The sequence below is a fragment of the Cupressus sempervirens genome, chromosome 10 (genome assembly GCF_028749045.1).
Source record: "Cupressus sempervirens isolate cs-2001-9-10 chromosome 10, ASM2874904v1, whole genome shotgun sequence".
Lineage (NCBI taxonomy): Eukaryota > Viridiplantae > Streptophyta > Pinopsida > Cupressales > Cupressaceae > Cupressus > Cupressus sempervirens.
Window position 1 is genome coordinate 766,689,070 of NC_143127.1, and position 11,364 is coordinate 766,700,433.

An 11,364-nucleotide genomic window follows, 5' to 3' on the forward strand; every position below is an offset into this window, starting at 1 on the left:
TCCCAAATTTGTTAAGCTTATCCTTCAAGGACTTGAAGCTTTGATACCAATTGTTAGAATGTATAGTCCACTGATATAATTGGGTGGGTGTGGGGGGTGGGAGGGGGAGTTAAGTTAGTTATCCAACTAATATCAAAATTAACACTTTAAACAATCTTAACCATATGAGTAATATAAACTAAAACCACAACAAGATACTCATACACAATACACCAAAATGTTAACTAGGGAAACCCTTGATCAAAGAGAAAACCTTGGTGGGGAGGGAACCCACAAGATGATGTACTAATATAAATATTCCTTGTTAGAGGATAGACCATGTTAGGACTCTGTTATAACATTTAGTACATATGAGTCATAATAATTTCTTGAGTCAGCCTTGAAGCTTTCCCAATTAATGAAAAAAGGATAATTAATTAATTACAACTACAATAGCACTATCAACTCATAGTCTATAGAAAAATTATTCATCTAATTATCCTTTGTCACTTCCTAACTGTGCATCTCTTCATTACATCTCAGATGAAAGATAGCCAACAATTATCAAGAATTGCTTTCCCAATACTCTATCTCTGAACTATTCTCTGTAAATCAAGTACAACTTCTATACATCCTTTTCTTAGGCTTTGCACACTTAACCACGTCATCAAGACATTTTTCTAAATATTTCAATAACAAAACATCTCTAGAAAATCAAGCCATTGTCCATACCATCAAGATCTGTGTTTGCTACTCTACTAGTATTTACAAAAATAATGTTATGTTGATAGCAATGAACAGTATAGTCATTAATGCAACATATCAATACTCTCCATTGCTCAGGATACTCCTAGAATGTACTATCATCAAAATCCATGATAACACATAATATAATACCAAAATTTTTTAATACCTTAAACAACAGCTGAGAAATCCTTTTTAGTTACCATGTAGTTTAGCTCTGTGCTAGTGAAGTTCTTGTTGATGTAGTAAATAGAGTAGAATAGGTTGTCTTCCTTTTGTCCAAGTATTGATCTCATATAAAAATCTAAAGCATTGGTGTGAATATGGAAAATAAATTCCCAATTAGGACCTCTAAGAATAGGGGTAGTCACAAGCTTGTTCTTGATTGTCTTAAAGGATTCTTGATACTCAGGTGTCCAAGTGAAGACAACATTTTTGACTAACAAAACAAAAAAAGGGGAAGCAATCTTACTGAAATTTTGAACAAATCTTTGATAGTATCCAACATGACCAAGTAAAATACTAATGTATATTTGGGTTGAGGATATAGGGAGGTTCTAGATTATTTGAATCTTTTTGCGATCAACTTGGATACCTTTTGAGGAAATTAAGTGGCCTAATATAATTCCCTCAATCATTAACATGTGACACTTTTTATGGCTTATAGATAGGTTAGTAAATATACATCTTTTAAGTACTTTTTCCAAGTCATATTTAGCTTCTTCAAAAGTGGTCCCATGGACAGTGAAATCGTCCATGTAAACTTCTAAACAATCATTGACCAAATTAGAAAAGATACTTAATACCACTCTTTGAAATGTAGAAGGTACATTACATCATTCAAAAGGAAGAATTTTTTATGCAAATGAGCAAGGACAGTTGGTCTTTACCTAATCCTCTAGGGAGATACACATTTGGTTATACCCACCAAATCCATCCAAGAAAGAGAAGAATCGCTTTCCTGCAAGAGTATCCAATACTTGATCAATAAATGGTAATGGAAAGTGATCCTTCTTAGAAGCCTCATTTAAAGCTCTATAGTCCATACAAATATGCCACATGCCATTTTTATTTGGTACAAAAACCAAAGGATATAAGCACCTTCTCTCTGAGATAGGATATATGAACCCAATATTCAATAGCTTTTGAAGTTCTTCTTTGACTACATCCCACAAAACATGATTGAGTCTTCATCATGGTTGTCAAATTGGGTGACTTCCTTCCTTGACGTAAATCTAGTGGGTACAAGTATATGAATGAATACCTTTCATGTCATGTTATTACCATAAAAATGCATCTTTTTGTTCTTTGAGCATACTTATGAGGTCTTTTCCTTGAGCTAGTGTTAATTATGGATTAATATTGAGAGTACCATTTGGTAGGACCTACATAGGTTTTGATGGTGTAGGAACATTAAGAACAAACCTTGGTGATGGGTTTGGTTTATCTAAAGACAACATGGGACAATACAAACATTGATGTAGAAAAAGATGATGTAATATGAGAATGTATTAGATAGATAAAGAATTTCTTACCAAAGGAAAATTTCTAGAAGTATAGTCAACAATTACATGTGAAGGAAAATGCATAATTTCTAAGATATCATTAAACTCATACCTATTTTGAGGAAAGTTCTGGAAAATATTGTCATCAGTATGTTCCTCAAGGTGTTGTGACTTCTCACTGGTAAGGACTAGCACAAAATCATCTAGGTCACTATCAACCCATACAGGATCTTTTGTATATAACAAGGGTTGAGTAGGGGGTATAAGGGAAATTTTTCTTTTGTTCTCCATTGGAAATAACCATGTTACCTGACTGTTAATTTATGTGAACATTAGCAACTACTAACTAGAGTCTCCCTAGAAACAAAGGACATCCCCCCAACTTAACTTTTGGCTATAGAATCACAAAATTGGTCAAATAATCCAACCTATCAATGGGAAGAACAATATCTTTTATAACCCCCTCTAGTTTAATTAAGGATTGGTCAACCATTTGAAGTATTATAGGATTAGGTCTAAGTCCATCGAATGATAGTTTATTTCTTGTTTAATTGGTCATCACATTTATAACAACATCTAAATCCACAAGTCTATTAGGAATTATTATTTTTCCTATACTTACATGTATGACTGTACTGCCAAGATATGCATATTTTGGAATAACTACATTTCCCAACATTAAATCTTAAAATTGTCCAATAACTACATTTCCCAACATTAAATCTTACATGCAGTGAGTTTAATCCTTCTTATGCAGCATCACAACAAGTGAGGAGTAAGCACTCTGTTTATGCCTAATAGTTCATACCTCTAGCATTTCCTCAACAATTTTTCTATCTCACTTTTTTGTATGTGTTGGTACCTATAAGGCCTAATGTTTGGTGGATGGTTTCGTACAACTAGTTGTATGGCATGGTCATGATCCCTCTTATGAGGAAGTCCTTTAGGCATATCTCCAAAAATCACTAAGTGATGATCAATTATTGCTTGTAAATCTAGATGAGTAAGAGCATTAGATTGAGATATTTCTAATTAACATAGCTGGGCCACAAATCCATCAATACCTTTCTTAAGAAATGTTTTCATTTGATGAGAACTTACCATTTTTGGGGATTTTCCTTCAATCCCCTTAACTCCACTTCATTTCCTTTTGATTGAAATTACACGAATAGTTCTTGGAAGTTCATCTCAATTGTTCCCAATGTAGTAAGCCATATTACTCCCAAAACAATATCCACTACACACATGGATATTGAATACATTGGGTATCAAGTTGATAATCTCCCATGGATAATTTGATGCTATTTCACTTCCCTGAATAACTAACTATGCCTTCCTCTGGACCCACAATAATGGGTTACACTTTTTTGCCTAAACTAACATTGAACTATGAATTTTCAAGAAAACTTTCACATTCGGATACAAATTTTCATCTAACGGTAAGGAATTTGAAGATGAAGTAAACTAGAGTCTTTTAGGATTTTCTATTTAGATTCTAAATATATTTTTAAAATTTTTTTTTGAATTGATTTGATTGAATTAATTTTTTTTCCCACGAACATTGCTATGTTATCAAAAACCTAATTTTGAAAAAGTGACAACGTTTTTGACACACATAACAATAGATATCAATGTGATTCTTTCAAATTTAGCTTGTTAACATCCATACCAAAACCGCAGAGGTGATTTGATGTCTTTATCCTTAGTATTTCATATTTTATCAGAGTTTAAAGTTGACCTAACACTAATTTGGACATACATGGCTTTTGACACATGTAACTTATTATATATTTACCCAATTTCAAATTTTCTTTTTTTGATTGAAAGAGAACTCAAGTACAGGGACTCTAGTTATTTTTTAGAATTTTTATTCTCTTATTTACTATTTTTCCATGAGTGTTCAATATATAGGTTTATTTTTTATAATGAACCTCTGTTCAATTAATGTAAAAAAATGTATACTGAAAAAATTCAAAATTTCTCAAATCCATATTCATTAGAAAGCTCATTTCAAGTAATTATTTCATTGAAAATGACATGTCCTCAGTGCCCCATCTGAACCTAGAAATTGAGCCTGGAAGCCATGAAAACACCTAAGAATGTTATAGACTTTGTGAAAGCCATCTACTTTACTAGTTTCGATAGAAAGTAACTTTCTATCAGAACTTTTTTAATACTTTCGATAGAAACTATTTTAGTTAGTTTTTATTGAAACTAATAAGGCCAAGTTTTCATGTAAAAAATAGTTTTGATAGAAACTATTTAGTTTCTATCAAAACTATTTAGGATGATTTTTTTGCTTGGTTAGTTTTGATCAAAACTACCATCAAAAGTAGTTTTGATCAAAACTTTTATAGTTTCTATTGAAACTTGATGATTACTTTCTATCAAAAGTTTTTGGGCAAAAAATTTTCCTTTTGCAATTTTGGAGGAATCTCTTCCTCCAAAAAAGTGTAACCCACTATTGTGGGTTCACCCCCGAGCCATCTATAATCAAAACCTGAAACTTTAGGGCTAGATATATAAAACAATTTAAACGAGTTTCCAACTTTTTATTGATGAAATTATTACTACTACTTGAGTTGAAGAACACTATTACTTTCTACTTCTTTAAGCGACCCACTACCTTGTGAGTTTGTGAAGCACTAAAACCTGAAAGTGCATGATAAGAAATGATTGGTTGAGAATCATGTGATTCCTCACCTAACTCCCTATCCTCCTCTAATATGGTCTCATCCTCTTCTTCCTCACTTGGACCTTCAATATTAAACAATTTATTTTCACTACATTTATCTCCTCGACTATATTTTCTATCACAATTGAAACACAACCCTTTTTCTCTTTTCTCCCCAATTTGTTGTGGAGTCAACCTAGTAGGTTGAGGAAGATAAGGTGTTGAATATCCTTTTTATCTTATCACATTATCCCCTTACTTTATGAAAATCAAGAACTTCTCCTCTACCCTACATGCCAATATAAAAGATGCATTTACTGAGCTAGGCCAAAACATGCATACCTCATGTTGAATGTGATCCTTGAAACCACCCAAGAATAAATCATTCAAGTTCTCCTTTGTAATTGTATCCATTCTTAAGGATAGATTTTGGAATTTTTGAATATAATCCTTAACTGATCTTTTTTGTTGAAGCTTAGCAAGTTGGCCAAAGAAATTTTCCGTCACACTATTGCTATATTGTTCCTAGAGTTCTTCTATAAAAATTGACCATGATATAGTGAGACCCTTTTTTCCTCTTATGTGTACAAAGCTAATGAAACCAAATGAATTGATCTAGTTCTAGATATAAGGAATCAATCATGACATTTTTTCCATATGGGATTTGATGTACTTCAAAAAAAATCTCCATTTGATTTATCCATGTTAGAGTATCCTTTCCATAAAATTTGTGCATATCCACCTTTGGGAAAAAAATCCTTGATCCTATAGGATTGATAAATTTTGTCATTATTAGTCAACTTGAAGGTTTCACCTTGATTGCTTGAGAGCTCCTTCCTTGTTTCAATCATATAGGTGCTTAACATGCTTTGTATATCTGATATATCTCTTCGTAGGTCAAACATATGCCTCTTAATCTCTTCCTTGAACTTACTAAGTTCCTCAATTGGATTAATATCCTCTATTGCTTCCCAATCTTGATCAGGGGATTTCCCCAGTGTGGTAGCATTCTTTTGCCCTCTTGTTGAAGGCCTCATCATGATGGAAGCCAATACTTTTGAGATAAATCACACAAACAAAATGTAAAGTCTTTAATTTCTTTATTTATTTTTTATTGTAACTTACTAGTTTCAATTACCATTACTAAAAAAAAATCCCAAAAAATTTAGCAAATTTGCTGCCTTGAGAGAGAATTTTCCTAATTTTCTAATATCCTGCTTCTTTTTAAAAAAAAATTCTCCAAGTTTTGAAATTTAGGCTCCTCTATTATGCATTCAAAAACCCATTACAAGTTATACTCTAATTCGGTAGGATGTGAAAGATATGAAGATCTCAATAAATTGTGTAGATATAGTAATTCTACAATAATTTTCTCAAAATTTCTCCAATTCCTCTAAATTTTGGACTATAGCTTCTTTAATATGGTCTTCAAAAACCCTTTAATTTTTTTTTAAACTTTTACTTAAATATAAAAGTTATGCTCTTCACAAAATTGCCCCAATGTTGAGAAAAAAATCTTGCCTCTATGGTGCCAAAATCATGCTCTGATACCACTTGTAATGAAATAACATGCACAATAGAAGAAATAATATGAAATATTATATAAATACTTAATAATAACTGAGATTAATAGGCCACTTCAAGGGGGCAACCTCCAAATATCTCCAATGAGTACAAACTTCATGATCTAATGTTCAAATTAGACTCACAACCTCCTATATACCTAATTATGCTTCGGTTGAATAGACACAACCCTACATAATACCTAGGCTGACCTAACTACCTAAATAACAATATAATAATGATGAAATGACTTAATTAAGGATTAAGATAGCCACAAGTTGACTATTCACAACCCTATACACACCAATATTAAGGGTGTAGCAAAATGTAGCTACAAACAATACAAAAAAAGAAAGGAAACTACAATGTTGAATGAAAACTTGGGTTCTGACAAGGCTTGATGAGGTACCCAATCATAATCAAATCTCTATGAACTAGAGAAATAGGGAAAATACAATGGGAAAAACCATACTCAAAAAATAGATAGAAAATGATGCACAAATGAAACATCTCAAGAGACTCTCTCAAAACCACAGGTACAATGAAAGCCCCCATGATCGAAGCTTGAGACTCCATAGCTCCCTAGAATGGAAAAAATCTTGTGTTAATGAACATACCAATGTGGCTCTTGTCTAAAGGAAATAGAGGAAGTGGACAAGGATGATAAAGCACAAGTATGTAAGGTGCAACTAGAAGTCCTAACTGATGCTCAATGGAGATGGCATAAAAATCCTAAAATGGAATCTCCAATAGAGGTGGGATAATAGGTGTGTTGAATCTATCATCTGAGAGGAGACGTTTGTCCTCTAATATATCCTCAAACTATAGTAAGTGGCTTGATGAATGGATCTTTAAAAGGAGGAAATGTTGAAGAGTAATCCTATGTGATAGATGGAATGTGAATAGGAGGTAGAGGTGTAGAAGTCACAACACTGGTCTTAGGAATAACACATAAGTTCAGGTGACCTGACTTCACCTCAATAGTATCTCATGAAGAAGGAGAGTGAGTCTCCAATAATGGATATGGTGGACTAAAATGAGAGAAAGATTATAGGTGGTAAGAGTAATCAACAATCCCTATAGTAATAATATTTCCTATCTCACTATCTCTGATCTACATTAAATCTTGTGCAAACTCAATCATCTTCCATGTCCCACTATGTGTACCCTGATAAATAGAGAGAATGTTAGAGGAAAAATATGGAACACAAGGTACATCATGAAATGTACCATCATCAATGCCAATAGAACCTTTCCCACATATAGTCATAATAGTATTGTTCTAATCAAAATATTTGGAATAGGAGAAGCCTCAAAAGAAGAGAACAAATCCTAAGAAGATGCCATATGGTGTGAAGTACCTAAATCTAGTAACCATCAAGAAAAGGGTAGAGTAGTAGTTGCACATAGTGCATGACCCTTTTCTATATCTTTATCATCTAACTTAAATGATGATGAATAAGAAGATCTGTGAGAAGTAGAAGGAATATCAATGTTGCTCTTCTAAACAAGAGCTATAAAATCTAAAACCTATTTGGCATAGAAATTTATTTTCTCATAGTAATGTGACTCATCATGATTAGGCTTATTACAATAAGAACATTTCTTTCTTCCTAGCTTTTGTTTACCTCCTTTAGGAGGAGGTGATCCTAGTGAACTATGAAGGCTAGAATTAATCTGAGACTCTATAGAATTTTATTTATGTGTCTTATCCTTCGTCCAAAAAGATGGCCAAGATACCAATGCATAAGTCTATGAGCCTATGATAAAATCCAACAGAGAGAGCTTAGCTTTCTCTTGAGTCAAATGATAGAAAAAAACCTCAAAGGATGGCATTATAAATCTATTACCAAAAGCATCTTTGGTGGAGAAGAAGGTAGAATAAAATTTTTGAAAGTTACCATGAAGCTTAGAAAGAATTAGGTAGATACATTTAGTGTCAATATTGGTTTTCTCATAACCCTAAAATAAATATCTTTGTTGTTTGAACTTCATTAAGAAGTCCTTAATGGATGGAAAAGAATCTGGTACAATAGAGGTAAGTTATGCCTTGATCTAAAGTACGCTTAACTCATTCAGTATACCAAACAAGCCATCAAGCTTGGTACACATATCTAGAGGGGATTTCACACATAAAGATGAAATTGTAGACTATTAGATACTTTTAAAGAAATTAACCCCATTTCCTCATCCATCTTGTTCCTATTCTGCAAAATCTAATCTTGACTCTGAAATATTGGTTGCATTGTATCTAAACAAAACCACAACCCTTTTGACCAAAGAAGCCATGTCAACAAGGTATTTTATTTTTGATATATTGGTAATATGGTTAGATAGATGTCTTTATGGTTTTCATTTATACATTCAAAGATAGAAAATTGTCTAAGTTTTAGATAGTTTGCACTAGTATAGTGAACATATCTCAATAGTATAGATGATGTGCATAGAGTTATCTTGGGAAAAATTGCAAAAAGGCTTATGAAATCATGATTATGATGTATACCAATGTGCATGTGTCTACAGTCTGTACATCACAAGTTACAGTAAGTTTAACTGTGTTAGTGTTTAACAATGTAGAAAAGAGCATAGTAGAAACCAAAGTTGTAAAACTTTAGGAATTATTTTAATTTCAAAATAATTACTAAACCATGTTAAGCCAACTATGTGGATATTATTTTATATTATTTCAAGTGTGTCAAGACATAGAAGCCAATTGAGAAATAATTTGTTAATGTGCAAGATATAAGTATAGTTCTTATGATGTGCACTAACAAGATAAGAGATGCAAAGTGAATGTATGTTATACACAAATATTGTGAAAGGTGCATGATTAGATGTGAGATGCAAACTATTGTGAGAACTATTTGCAAGCTTTATGTGATGCAAAATCAGATGTAAGATTAGAGAAAGTGTGAGTTATAGTAGCAAGCAAGTATTGTGTGTATATCTATATTATAAAAAAACTTAATTTTATAATTGCATGTTTGGGCAATGGGCTCTTCTTGCATACATTGTAATTGATCTACCAACTCCTAATAGAGCTGAGGCTTCTAACAAGTCCTAGTCCTCTAACAAGGACTCGAGACACTATATGTACTTCATAGACTCCTAACATGGTCAATATCCTTAACTGGATCCTATTGTGTAGTGAATCATTTAGTGGGTATCATTCACACCGAGATTTTCCCTTGGCTAGGGTTTCCCTAGTTAACAAATAACAATGTTATGAGTTCTATATGTATATGGTTATAATGATTATTTAAAAAAATTGGTTTACATTCATATGTAATATATAAAGTAATTAATAATATTTAGTTGTGGGAAAAAGTTTGTAATATACTGATTCATCCCCCTCCCCCCCCACCCCCTCTTAGTATTATATAGTTCTAACAACTGGTATCAAAGAGTGGTTACTTTGAAGAGGCTTAAGAATTTAAGTAAGATTCCACTGAATATGAAACAGTTGAAGAAGAATCTTGAAGAAGCCCTTGAACATATTGACCTTCTTACTAAAGAAAGAGATAACCTAAAAGATAGATACAATGATGTAAAAGTTTGCATCGGTAAACTAAAAGATGAAATTAAAGATCTTAAATCTAGCAAGGAACCTTTTACATAGATAAATATTAATGATGATACAAAAAATCTCAAGAAAGAGAATGAGATCTTGAAACATGAATTGAAATTTTTTGAGCTAAAGTTGAGTCTTAAGACTAGTGACAATAAGAGTGAACCTAATCTGAAATATGAGAACATAGACCTTAGACCATAGTTAAGTCAAGTGACATATGAATTAGATTCTATTAAGATAGAGCATACAAACTTGAAAAAATACAACATCATTGTGAAAGAAGAGTTGACACAAGCTAAATAATAGCTAGAGAAACTTTACACAAGTTCTAAAAAAATTGATGAAAAAAATATTTCATCAAAGACCTTCTTATGACAAGATAGGCCTTGGATATCTTCTTGGAGAGAAGACAAAAAAGAAAGATGAGATTTGGATAGAACTAGATCCTATAACAAAAATTCCTAAAGAAAAGTTCAAGTGGTCTAATGAAGGTGAGAAAATTAATTTGATAGAGAAATTTGATGAACCTAGGACCATAGAGAAAGTCAAAGAACCTAAGAAATATGATTTATCTAAAGAGGTAAGACATGAATTCAGAGGTAGATGCTACATATGCAATGAAATTTTCCATATGAAAAGAGATTGTATAGGTAAGTCTTTTAAACCTATTACTAATTTCTATTGTTATAATTGTCATGGTTATGGACATAAGTCATTAGAATGTAAGAAACCTATGTTTTTTGATGATAATAATAATAGTAAAATGTTTAGGAATACTAACCCTACATGTAATGGAAGAAGTAGATCTCTGAGAAGATCTAATGATGGAGAGACACATGATGGTGAGAAAAAGAAGTTTGTTTGTTAAAAATGTAACAATCCTAGACATATTGCAAGGAATTATAGAGCACTTAAAAATCATAATGGGAACTTTAACAAGATTCTATAGAATAGATAGAGGGAACTTTAACAGGAACCCTAATCACAAAAGGAACAACAATAGGAATGATAGAAGGAATGAAAATAAAAGGAAAAAACAGTCAGAAAGAAGTAGTCAAATAACATGTTGAGGAATTAAAAGAATAATTTGTGAATTCTAGTAATCCAAAGAGTTCACATACAATATTGGAAGATAAATTATTTGATGTACATGACAGAAATTTGAAGTCACAGATTGTTTGTGACTCAACTTGTTTGAATTAAGCTATTACAGAAGCAGTAGAAAATCAATGGTCAAAACTAATGTTAGAGAGTGAGTTAGAGACAACAAAATTAATATAAAGTAGAAGAAATAGACAAAAAGCTATGGTTTAGTGCACAACTCTTGA